Genomic DNA, 12,731 nt, shown 5'->3' with positions numbered 1-12,731 from the left:
TTTTGTCTGTTCCTCTACCTTTCCTGGTGTTTAGAAAAGAAAGTCCAGAGTTTTCTCCTGTAGTGAGATTCTGAGGACAAGATTGATCAAGGTGATTGCACACTCATTGCCACCCCCTCTTCCCCCCCATTTACCTACACTTCCATACAAACACATTTTCCCACACGTCCGTACATACATACAAACACTTTCCCATGCTTGCTTACTTACATAATTACATATCAAACTCACATACTTTCTCACACATACACATGTGCAAACGCCAAGCCACAATGACTACATACAAACAAAAATGGACCAGAAATCAAGTTTAAGTTGCTGCTTACTCTTAATTCAGATTTACTGAGGTGTTGGTTCGGCACCAAAACCTGTAGCTGGGGCAACTCACAGAACAAGAACCATTCTTGTGTGTGAACATTTGAAAATGGATCAAGGAGTTCCATTCAATAAACTGCTAACTCACAACGATGAGAGTATATTTGATGCCAAGTTTTTAGTCTCTTATGTGCTGTTTTTAGTGAGTTATGTACATTATAAAGAAACCCATGTGATTGGCAGCGACTTGGATTTTTGATGTTCGAATGTATGCTGGCAAACTGGAACTTTTTATTTGAGAACTGAAGTCTGCCATCGGTCTGCCTTTAACTATTTTACATAAGAACATCTGCCATCCTAGGCTTTACAACACTAAAGATGGCATTTCTAAAATTTAAAGCATAGTATAAAAACTACAGTATTTCTTAATTCATTGTAATTCTTGTATAAGTACAAAATGATTGATCTTATTACATTTGAGTTTCATGGAGAGATCCCCAAGGATCCAAATTAAAGCATGTCAGACTTGGCACAAAGCTACTTGCAGTTTGGCATTGATTGGCATTAAGTTCAGAATGTCCCTCAGGATAGATGGTGTGGGCAATAGAAATGGTACAGTGGGCAGTACACCTTGTTGAACGTGATTTCATTCTCGGAAGTTGCGTGGGAAGCTTGTAGCTATATAATCATCTCATACCTTGGCATATTTAAAAGAAGAACGTTTTTATCAGGGGTGCAGTCATTCCTGTCAACTGGAATGCTGTTCTCCCCACCCCACCATAAATAGCAGAATAAAAGACCAGTTCTACTCTCACGGTTTTTAAGTATTGCAGTCTTACATAAGCTGTGTTTTTGCAGTGAATTTGCAAAAAATATCTACGGTTTGCTGCAAAATAGGGTTTATCTCCACATGAGATAAAAGTCCTGTAAAGGTAGGGATTACAGATCACATGGGGGAGGGGGATAGGGTTCTTTCTAACACTCAAGCACCAGAAAGGAACTTGAATCCTGCCAAAGGCAAGTATTTTAAGGTAGTTCATGTCAGCATATGTTCACTGGTGTTGCTGTGACCTGCAGCTGGGACAAATATGAAAACCGCAAGCATTTGGAAAGCTCGCCCAAGTGACCGTTGACTTGCAACTATCAAAATCTGGATTGTACTCCTGCGTGAACATAGTATTTCTAAAACTTGAGTTTCAAGTTCAATACTTAAATTTGACTTGTTTAACAATATGCAATAACAGTTGTGAATACAGTAGGTGAAAGTGAACATGGAAATCAGACTACGGCCACTGGTCTGTAGATTCTTCTCACTCGGCACAAGCCTCCCAAGTTTCAATCTGCCAATTCTATATCACCTTCAGGATAAGGCCTTTTTTCACCCTGGCAATGTTCCAAGCCACTGGACACAAGGCTGGAGTCATCGTCTCTCTGCTTGTTTAGTAAATTTACTGAAAACTTGTTTTTGTTTTTCAAGCTGTTTTTTCAAGGTCTTGCAAAGAACAAAATTGACAATCTTTTGGAAATGTCCTTGACAGTGTGCTTGTGGATATACTGGAAAGACTCTTAAGGTTTGAACTGAGCTAGACATAGTTCTCAGGATGGTTAACAAAAGTAGGGGAGAGGTTTGTAGGAATTTCTTAGCGTTTTATTAAGGGTGTGGAATTCATTAGCACAAGTGGCTACTGAGGGTGGATCAATAGAAGTATTCAAAAAGCGAACTGGATAAGCACCTGAGCAGTAAAAAGATTAATGGATGTGGGGAAAGAACTGGAAAGTGGGATTAATAATCACACGTGATAATACGCTAGTAACATCACAGACACAATGGGCCAAATTGCTTCCTCATGTGTTGAATGTTTCTGTGCAATCTATTATGGCATTGAAGGTACTGTATATAAAATATAGGTGAATTCCCACTCTGGCAAGAATGAGTGATGTTCATACTCACTCTTTGTTCTGACGCATGCCTGGTCACCCCTGTGTTATAAAGTTTGTGTTCAGAGCAACTCTTTCCAACCAGCTCAGATGGTAGCAACCCCATTGAGCAGGAGGTAAAACATTATAAATCAAGGTGGCTAGTTTGTTTCACAAAACTACTTACATTTTGTTAAAATGAACACATTGATAGTATTTGAGCAGACCATTTTGTCTACTAACTTCCACCGCAAAAGGGCTGTAATTCCAACAAAGTTAGTCGCAAAGTTTCATAGAAAATGCTATTGGAACTGTGACAACAGTTATGAAATAAGATGCACATCAATTTTAATGCCTGGCCTAGATTTTGCTCATTTAGGGGCCACATAGTGAATCACCCAGTAGCTATAAAGTGTTCGTAGATACTCTATGTAAAAGTTGGTCTACCTGGGTAAACGATGGCTAGCAATTATGACTCACTTTTTAAAAAAAGCAATTAGGTGCGGAGGATTGAAAATTGGTTTGGAAGCTTTTGTAGGATGAGGATGGCTTTATGAGTTACTGTGATCCAGGACCTAGCAATGTAGTTTGGAATGCCTGTGTTGTTATCGGTAGGCGTGCAGGCAATTTGAAATAAATATGCAGTCTTTACTGCAAATGTAGCACTTTTTTATAAAGAAGTGATGGTCCAGCAAAACACCAAACTTGTTTATAGTGTTTGAGACAAGGTATCAAATACCCGTGCTATTTTCAACCAGTAGTTGCTATTACTGTTACAAGAATGTGGATACACAGCCCTAGAAGACCAAAAATGCATAATTGATTGGAACGTTTGAAAGGGAGATTGTTATTTAAGAGGCAAGAGTCTTAAGCGATATGCAGGAGAGGTAGGGAGATGGCATTAAAACATCCCATTTCATGATTTCAAAAAATCAATCCTGTTTTTTAATAAGATTTTTTTATTTTATATTTTTGTGTGCCCACAATACTCACAGAACAGTGATATCCCACATACCCACACATGCAGCACAGTGATGTCCCACACATCAACACATACAGCACTGTGATATCCCACACATGCAGCATAGTGATATCCCATACACCCACACCTACAGCACAGTGATGTCTCACACAACAACAACAACAAGATTACATTTGTATAGCACTTTTCATGTCGGGAGGACGTCCCAAGGCGCTGGACAGTGTACAGCATTTCAGACCCGAGCTGGAATCAGGGCAGGAGAAGGGAGGGGAGGGGAAGGTGGGGTGGCCGATGGCATGGTCGAGGAGGCCGATGGCATGGTCGAGGAGGAGGGTTTTGAGGCGGGACTTGGAGGCTAAGGAGGGGACAAGGCGGAGTGATTGGGGGATGGAATTGCAGAGTGGCTGAAGGCTTTCCCACCAATGGTGGGGCGGGTGGGTTGGGGGACGTGAAGCAGGCCAGAGCCGGCTGAGCAGAGGAAGCGGGCAGGTTGGGAGGGGGTTAGGAGGCCACAGATGTAGGGTGGGGTGAGGCCATGGAGGGCTTTGTAGGTGAGCAACAGGATCTTGAACTAGATCCTCTGAAGGATAGGGAGCCAATGGAGTCGGGCGAGAATGGGGGAGATGGGGTCACAGAGTTTGGTGTAGGAGAGGACACAAGCTGCAGAGTTCTGGATTTTCTACAGCCTGTGGAGGGAGGATTGGGGAAGGCCGACAAGCAGGGTGTTTGCACAGTCAAGCCTGGAGGTGATGAAGGCATGAACAAGAGTTTCAGCGGCCTGAGGGGTGAGGTAGTGGCAGAGTCAGGCGATGTTACAGAGGTGAGGGAAGGCAGAGTGGGTCATGGCTTGGATGTGGGGAAGAAAAGACAGTTGAGGGTCGAACAAGTCACCTAGGTTCCTGACTGGCTTGGTGAATTGAAGTGTGCAAAGCACAACCACACATACAGCACAATGGTATCCCACACACCCACACATGCAGCACAGTGATATCCCACACATCCACACATGCAGCACCGTGATATCCCACACATACAACACAGTAATTCCCTACACATGCAACAGTGATATCCCACACATACGGCACAGTAACTCTCCACACATGCAGTATATTGATATCCCACACTTACAGCACAGTAATTTCCCACACATGCAGCATAGTGATATCCCACACATGCAGCACAGTGATATCCCACACATACAGCACAGTAATTCCCCACACATGCAGTACAGTTATATCCCACACCCATACATACAACACAGTAATTCCCCACACACCTACAAATTCAACATTTTGGTAATGCACACACAACTCAGTGATCCATCAATACTGTGAAATCCCACACAGTCAGTTGGTTTCAATTTATCAATCTGCCAATCTTAGTTTTACAACTGTTTTGTGCTTAATTTGTAAATAGGTGATAAATGAAAATGAGTATTTTAGTTATTGTTGGTGGCAAAAATGTTTCCATTCATTGAAACCATTACTCTTTAAAAGGTCAAAGTCACCAAATTGTGTTATGGGAGGATTTCGAGCTTAGGATTCTAGGCATCTGGAAATACTTTACTTTCCAATTCTGAGAACTGTTTGTTTAAATAAGGCCCTTACTTTAAACTGAAATGTTGCTTTTCAAACCTTGTCTGCATTGTAAGTCTGTTGTGCCAAGGTTGCCAGGTGTGACTGAATAACATATACAAATGTAAATATATTTTTTATTTGCTAGATACACAGTGGAACAAAAATGTGGTCGTGTCTAGTGGTGTAGAGCTCTGCTTCATTAAAATGCGGTATGCATCATGCAAAGTCTTGGAAAGAAACAGCCTAAGAGGGAGGAGTTGTGTTGTGAATGAGTATTATTCCTTTATAGGTGTACAACTAGCTCATAGAGGCCCCCCTATAAACTCTTTTTATTTGAAAAAAATCTGGTGTGGTCAGTGGGTATTGCTTTATCTTTTACCACCTTAACCCACAATGGCTGTATTGTGATCATTAACATTTATTTAAGGGGCTTCAAATATTTCAAAACTATAAACTGTTTCCTCTAACCCCACCCCCACCTCCCTCTCCCCACTTGCAGCTCTGTTGCCTTCTGTCACCAAAGTTAGTTGGTTCTAAGTATTCGAGATCTCAGAGTAAGAAGGCATCCTGTGAGCCGATTAGTTGTCTATTACCTTGTAGTTTGCAGAATGCCTCCTTACTCTCAGATATCTGTTAATTTGTACTGTAGATTACAAGCTATCTCCTGATTCTCAAATGTCTAATACAAGTCACAGGCTGCTTCCCTAGAATCCTGTAACTCAGTGATAAGAGCACTCGCCTCACAAGCGAGAGACCTGAGTTTGATTCCTGGCAGGGCGAAACCTTGGGCAAGTTTCCTTACTCCATATGCCTGATAATAATAATCCCTCAAAAAATATAATAATTTGGTCATTCAATCCACCACTGATTGTGGGACACTGCTGTGCGCAATTGGCTGCCGCGTTTCACTCAGAAATATACAGTCAATTCACTTTACAGTATATTCGGTGAAGCGTTTTGAGACGTCTCTAAGACGTGAAAAGCACGATATCAAATGCAAGGATTATTCTTATTATACTTTGATTATTTAGTTATAAACGTTGTTATCCCCCACAAAAAGCTTGTGGACAATTATGAGACCACGAGAGCCGTTTCAGTCTTACTCTGTCTGTGGTTTATTAATGGCAGAAGACACAAGTGAAATGCTGCAGCTGTCTCAAAATATATAACAAGTATGCCACATAATTTTATTTCAATGAATCATCTTTCCATCTGGCTTTTTTCTTTCCTGGCAATAGAAATTCAGTGTGATCTGTCAAAATTGTGGCTAAAAAATGTTTGCATTAACCCTACATACCACCAAACTACTTCAGGTAAAAAATGAGGCAAAATTGTTTGCACCTCCTCTTCACCCCTCTTTCCCCCTCCATCTACCTGTCACTTTTAGGCTCCAGAGATGCAAGGCTAATATATGATCGCAGTTATTTTATCAATTGCAGTTTTTTGCCTATCCAGGGAACTGTAGAAAATAGATCATAGAATGATGCCTAGTTGCTAATCCACAGAGCAGTTGAGTTATTGGGTTGAAAGAGGTGCCCACAGTTTGAAAGGAAAATGTTGATGAAATGCAATAAAAAATAGCTTCGCTTACAGTAAAACATTTCCCTGTTATCCTGCAATCATGTGGAATTAGCTGTAGCCTTTTCATACTCTCAGTCAGTATGTTTGCTGTAATACAGTATCTGTTTGAACTGGTACATTTTAAAGGAAAATTTTTGATGAGGTTTGAATCAAGAACCCATGATGTAATACATTCTGTGTACAAGTTTGTATATGGATCATGCACTGTATATATACTGTATATATAAAAAGTTTTTATCAAATATATTGCTTTCACCTATGTAATGTGTCTGGAGTTGTGGAGTTTGCTTGGCTGTAACTTGTAACTTCCATATCAATGTGCTTAAGCATGGGAAGACATTATATCTGTCTTGTCACAAATCAATTACCACCATTTGGGTCAAAGCAAGTGAAGCTATGCTCGGAAATTCTCTCGCTATCCTCCTCTGAAAAACACATCTGATGCAGAACATAAGTGACCAATAAAAGACCAAGAAAGAAATCTTAAGACTGAATGGGAACCCATTTGCAAACCAGTGCAGCATTGTCTGTTGGGTTCAGCTTGGCAGTCTTCCCTCATGGCACAGCAGAAGTTCTGCCAAGATTTGGTATCAATTGCAGATTTATTAAAATACTACAGCATTTGATGTATTGCCTATCACACTGAAATATCTCAAAGAGTTATGTAAACAACGTTAGTAACTGATCTGTACCAGCAACATTTCACAAATGGCAATATTAAGCCTTACATTTGATATTTGATATAGTGCCTTCACATTGTCAAGATGTCTCAATGAACAAGTCTGATTTTTGAAGAATTTTGGATGAGCAAGGAATATTTTGTGGGCGTTTAGTCAATTCACTTTACAGGTATATTCTGTAAAATGCTTTGAGACGTCTCGAAGACGTGATAAAGTGCTATATCAAATGCAAGGGTGATTATTATTATTATTATCATATTGGCTGGGTTTCCCTGTCCTTCAGAATACAATAGTGCCATGGGATCAAAAGTCCTCCAAAATGAGCAGATGGGGTCTTCAATTAACCCTTCATCACAAGTTTAGCAATAAAATAGAACTCCCTCTGAACTGGACTATAGGAGCCACATTGAACTTGAAGATTTTAGGTTTCAGGGAAAGAATATTCATAAATTTAACATATGAGCCATTAAGCTGTGACTCCTATTCTAAAGATTAATTTTTCCATTCTCTACACATCAGTAGCCAGTCATTGAGACAAACCAGGATTTTTTGTTGTGTAGTATCAGTCCACTGCCACCAAATGGCGCTGTTGAATGTGTTTACAGCACAAGGCAATATGAAGGCCTGTGAGGGCTGACAACTGATGCAAAACAGTAGCCAATGGCAATGGATAAACCTAAAATCAACAAAGATTATAGAGATAAGGTTGACTGAAAATTTTCCAGTATATTGCTTTTACAAAGGTATTTTAAGTTTGTAGATCTCTGTCAGTGTGATCACTAAAATTAAGTTTTATGGATTATGTTAATCTACATTTGATACAGTGCCTTTCATTCCGAGAGAACGTTTCAAAGCGCTTCACAGGATGTACTGTCAAGTGGAGTGACTATGTATTCTGTAGGGAGAAGGGTTCTGTAGGGTTTACAATTTTCCAACAACACACTTTTTATAAGAGGTATTTAAGAGGGTAGAAATGGGTTGACATTTGGTTGAAATTCATTGGAAATAATAATGGGTGGCTAACATAGCAGAGCAATAAATTGAATCCAAATGTTGCACTGGAGTGAGTACAAATGTATTTCACAGTGCCTGCAGCTCCTGGCCACTTGAGTCTTACATGTTTTGTCTCAGTTACCATTCACTTGAAAAATATGCAGCCATTACAGTTTACAGTGAAAATTCTGTGCAGCCCTTTGAGGCATTCTCCCAACGTGAAAGGCGCCATACCAAATGCAAAGAATGCTTTCCCTACAAAAGCTACATTGAACACTTTCTAGGGAAATGGAGAATTTATTTTAGGGTTTACTAACACTTCAAGTCTGGTCTGAAAGTTGACAATCCACAGTCGTGGGTTGAGTGTTATTTTTTGTAAAGGATTATTATCCCCAGAAAGCAATCTGCCAATCAACTAACAATAGGGTTCCTACTTACTGCTGGGTAAACAGAAGAGTGGAGTAAGGACACTTGCATAAGGTTTTGCGTTCCCACAGAATAGTGAAGCAAAGTCCCAACAAGAGCAGTTAATGATGTGCTGATAAACTCCCTGAAACATCTACAAGAGTCACAGGCAAAGCACCTAAGGGAATTTCAGGTGTTTGTAAAACGTAGCTTGTAGGTATGCATGTTTTTGATGCCTTGTGGCCTGTTATTTGTACCAAAAATACAACTACAGTCCGTAGCAGAGATTGGTGCGAGAAAGATTAAGTCAAGCTTTCTTTCCGATAGTTATCCTCCCAAGCAGTAAATAGTTCGAACAAGGCTTTGTGAGTGCTGATGTGCATACACGTGTTATGTGCTTATTAATTTAAGTGATTAGAGTGACAAAGGGCTTCTTGTTTGAAGCAGAAAATTAAGTAGCAGGGTTTACGATAAACAATGGATGAAAGGAGAAAATAAATCAGTGGAACACAGGGGTGCTGTCTTACTGTGTACAGAGAGCTATCACTTTTTATTCATTGGGTGTGCCTGCCAAACTGCAACCCATTACTTCACAATTACGCTTATTGCAATAAATGGTTTGACTGATGGGTTTGAATGGAGCAGTAGACTCCCAGCTATATCTCAATTATTTCATGTTTGATGATTTTTTTAAAAAAGCTGACAGATTTAAGTGGCCCAAAAACCCAAAGGATTTCCTGGAAATCAGCAGGTTAAAATTCTACCTCCGCCCGCACACACACACACACATACACACACACACACTTGCTGAATAAAACCACTCCATGGAGCTGCATGGGAGACAACAACCTCAATCCTTTCTGAGCTCCACACACACATGCACCCTTTCCAACAAGAATATCCGAATAGTGATCAAAAGCTAGAACCCTGGTTGATTTTTTTTCAGACTATTCTAGTGTGCAATCTAGGTGTCTGGTTCAACCCCCAGCTGTCCTTCCTTCCCCACATCCGGTCCCTGACCAGGAAAGCCTCCCTTCACCTCTGCCACATTGCCCACCTCTCCCAAACTCTGGAACACTTGCCCTCAGTAACTCCGCCTTACCCCCTCCTCTTTTTCAAGTCCGCCTGAAAACCTTCTTCTTCCACCGTGTTTATGGCCATCTCCCCCCACCCCAGGGTCAGAGTCAATACTGGGTTCTGGGTTCAATTCCCAGGTGGTGCGAAACATTAGGCTAGTTTCCTTACTCCACACTCCACACATCTGTTTATCACCAGTAAGCACTCCAAGACGCTACACTGCGTGAAGGGCACTATATAAGTGCAAGTTGTCATCGTTGTTGAACTTAATCGTCTCCTTTGTGTGACAAAGCCCTCGCTTTGTTGTGTATGATCCCCTGGACTGAGAATGTGGACTTATAGGAATATGTAAGATACGGGCCTGGAAAAGACCACAGTCATCTCCCTGACCAGTTCCAGAGTAAAGAAACTCTTGTACCCTTCAATTGATTTATTGGCAAATTCGCTAAAACCCTGGCTAACCAGTAGACAGTGGGGGTGGGAGATCTATTCTGACAAGCTGGATTTTCCAGCTAAATGTACTAGCATTTACCATTTTTGTTTGGAGCTGGCTTTTCTTGTCGAGTCTTATAGCGTATTGGTGAGAGGACCTGGGTTCAATTCCCAGGTGGGGCGAAACATTAGGCTAGTTTCCTTACTCCACACATCTGTTTATCAGCAGTAAATCGGAGCCCGGTTGTTCGTTGTTTGACAGAATGGTTTCCGGGGGTAATAATGAGGGAGAGGGAGGATTGGCTGCCCTGTTTCGTCCACAAAATATAGTCAATTCACTCTTTTAAGTATATTCTGTGAAGCGCTTTCAGACATCTCAATGATATGATAAAGTGCTATACCAATTGCAAGGATTATTATTATAGTATTAGTATTATTCAGTGCTGAACAATGTCAGAACCAGGATTGCAATTGTTTGAATCCCACGAGAAGTAGAAGAAAGCAAATCAGCTGTTCACCTTCCATTTTCTAACCTTGAGCCTGTGTCCCTTGTTCTTGGTATTTACTATGTGAAACATTATTAATATTCAGTTTATCGATACCATACAGGATCAACATCCTGCTGAGCCTCGTGTGAACATTCCCAGCTAACATAGCCCTTTCCTCCTAATTTGAGTGCCTAATTCCAGCTGTCAATCCAGTCACCCATCGCCGCACACTCTCCATAGCCAAGATGTCATTGCTGTGAAATGGGAGCCAGAAATGTATGAGGTTGTTGTCTTTAGATGTGGTGAAGTGACAGTGAATGAGAAGCACTTCCAAGACTGAGGACAGGAGACTGAACGTGTGAAGGAATTTCCCGGGCACAGTTGCGACATTACATCTGAAGAAAAGGGCAATTATGGACAAAACCCTGCAAATTGCTGTTCATTTGAAAGTGAATTGAATGGTCATTGGAGTAACTGAAAATACTGTCATTTCAGATTTTCTTTCCTTTGTTGCTGGACACTCTTCCCTTGCACAGAAAATGTGTGAACGTAATCTTCAAAGCATTTTCCAAATGAGAGGGGAGGACGTTCTCATTAGTTACTTTTATATATGAAAAAAACCTTCACGCTTTGAAGTCTTAAAACCTCGAGTTCAAATGCATATGACACCCAGAACATCCGGTGGAGTGCGTGGACCTTTCAAATGCAGTTTAAAGAGTGACGCAGTTTGAGAACAATAAGTAAGCCTTTTAATGATCTTCTAGAAAATGCTTATAAATGTTTTGCAAATAAAGTTATACTCTTAAAGGGGAAATGATCCCAATGGCACAGACATAATGGGTCGAATGGCCTCCTTCTGGACTAAAACAAAATTTGTGTCTTTTCTTTAAACTCATGAGGACAATCGATAAGGTAGATGTGGCCAAGGATTTGATAATAAACTGGGGAAACATAAGCAAACAACATTTATGAATTTGGTTCAGAATCGCAGATAACTTGTTGCAGGGTGGTCAAACAGGTAAGTCTCGAGCCATATCCGGTCCAGCAGATGATTTTATCCTGCCCAAGACTATTTCTAACATCGGGCTGCCCGCGCTCTTCCTCCCCGATGAACCATCCTCTCATAGCAGTGGCAGGACTTATTGGAATAGGCTGTGAGGAATGGGGATAATATAATAATCCTTGCATTTGATATAGCGCCTTATCACAGCGTTGAGACGTCACAAAGTGCCTCACAGAAAATTCTGTAAAGTGGATTGTCTTTGTATTTTGTCGGCGAAACGCAGCAGCCAGTTGTGCACACCATTGTTCCACAAACAGCCATGAACTGAGTGACCAATTTTATTTGGGGGATTGTTGGCCAGGACACCGGGAGAGAGAAACTCCCTTCTCTTTTTGAATAATGACATGGGATCTTTAACATCCACCTGAACAGGCAGTTGGGACATTGGTTTAACGTCTCATCCAAAGGACGGCACCTCCGACAATAGGACACACTCCCAGCACTGCGTTGGGAGTGTCAGTTTAGACAATATGATTCCAAGTCCCAACATGGAGCTTGAACTCACAATTTTCTGACCCCCAGGCGAGAGTGCTACCACTGGACCAGGCTGACACAATTGGGCACTCATGAAGGAATGGGACAGATTCAAAAGGGGAGAAGAGTTATGAGTTTGATACCAAGGCAGGAAATAGACAGTGTAAGATCTGAATAAAAATGTCACATATTGTAATGTGTTTGGGTGGCTGCGGGTGGGGAGCGGGAGTCGTAATGGTTTAAATTTTTTTGTTCATCAAAGTGACTCAAGTCAACTCTGAGAATTGAAAGGTTTTACATTTTCCACACAAAGGAAAGTAATCAAGAGGAGCTAGAAGTAAATTACAGCCAGACATCCAATTGAGGGGTTCAGGATAGCTGGGAGTGAGTTAAAGGCTGGAAATGAACCTAGGGGTTTAATATACTTGGGTATGAATACAGGCTTGTATTAGAGAGGTTCAATATTACCTAGAAATGAATTGCAGGCTGAGGTGGAGCACTGACGTGCTGTTCTGTCCTACCTATTTCGTAAGCTGTACCTTGTTCATTTTTAGACAAGGGAGATGCAGGAAGCAACATTGAGGATGTTGTTCTGATTACTGTTGAATGATATTTCATTGTCTCCCAATGATTTAGGAGATATTGCTACTATTGATCTCAGATTCTCTGTTTTCAATAAGATCAAATGAAGGATAAAATCAAATGGGTAGAAGGGCCACCTTCATCCAAACCTCTCATGATCTTGTG

This window comes from Callorhinchus milii, unplaced genomic scaffold, assembly GCF_018977255.1.
Source record: "Callorhinchus milii isolate IMCB2004 unplaced genomic scaffold, IMCB_Cmil_1.0 Scaffold6, whole genome shotgun sequence".
Lineage (NCBI taxonomy): Eukaryota > Metazoa > Chordata > Chondrichthyes > Chimaeriformes > Callorhinchidae > Callorhinchus > Callorhinchus milii.
This window is presented reverse-complemented; position numbering follows the sequence as displayed.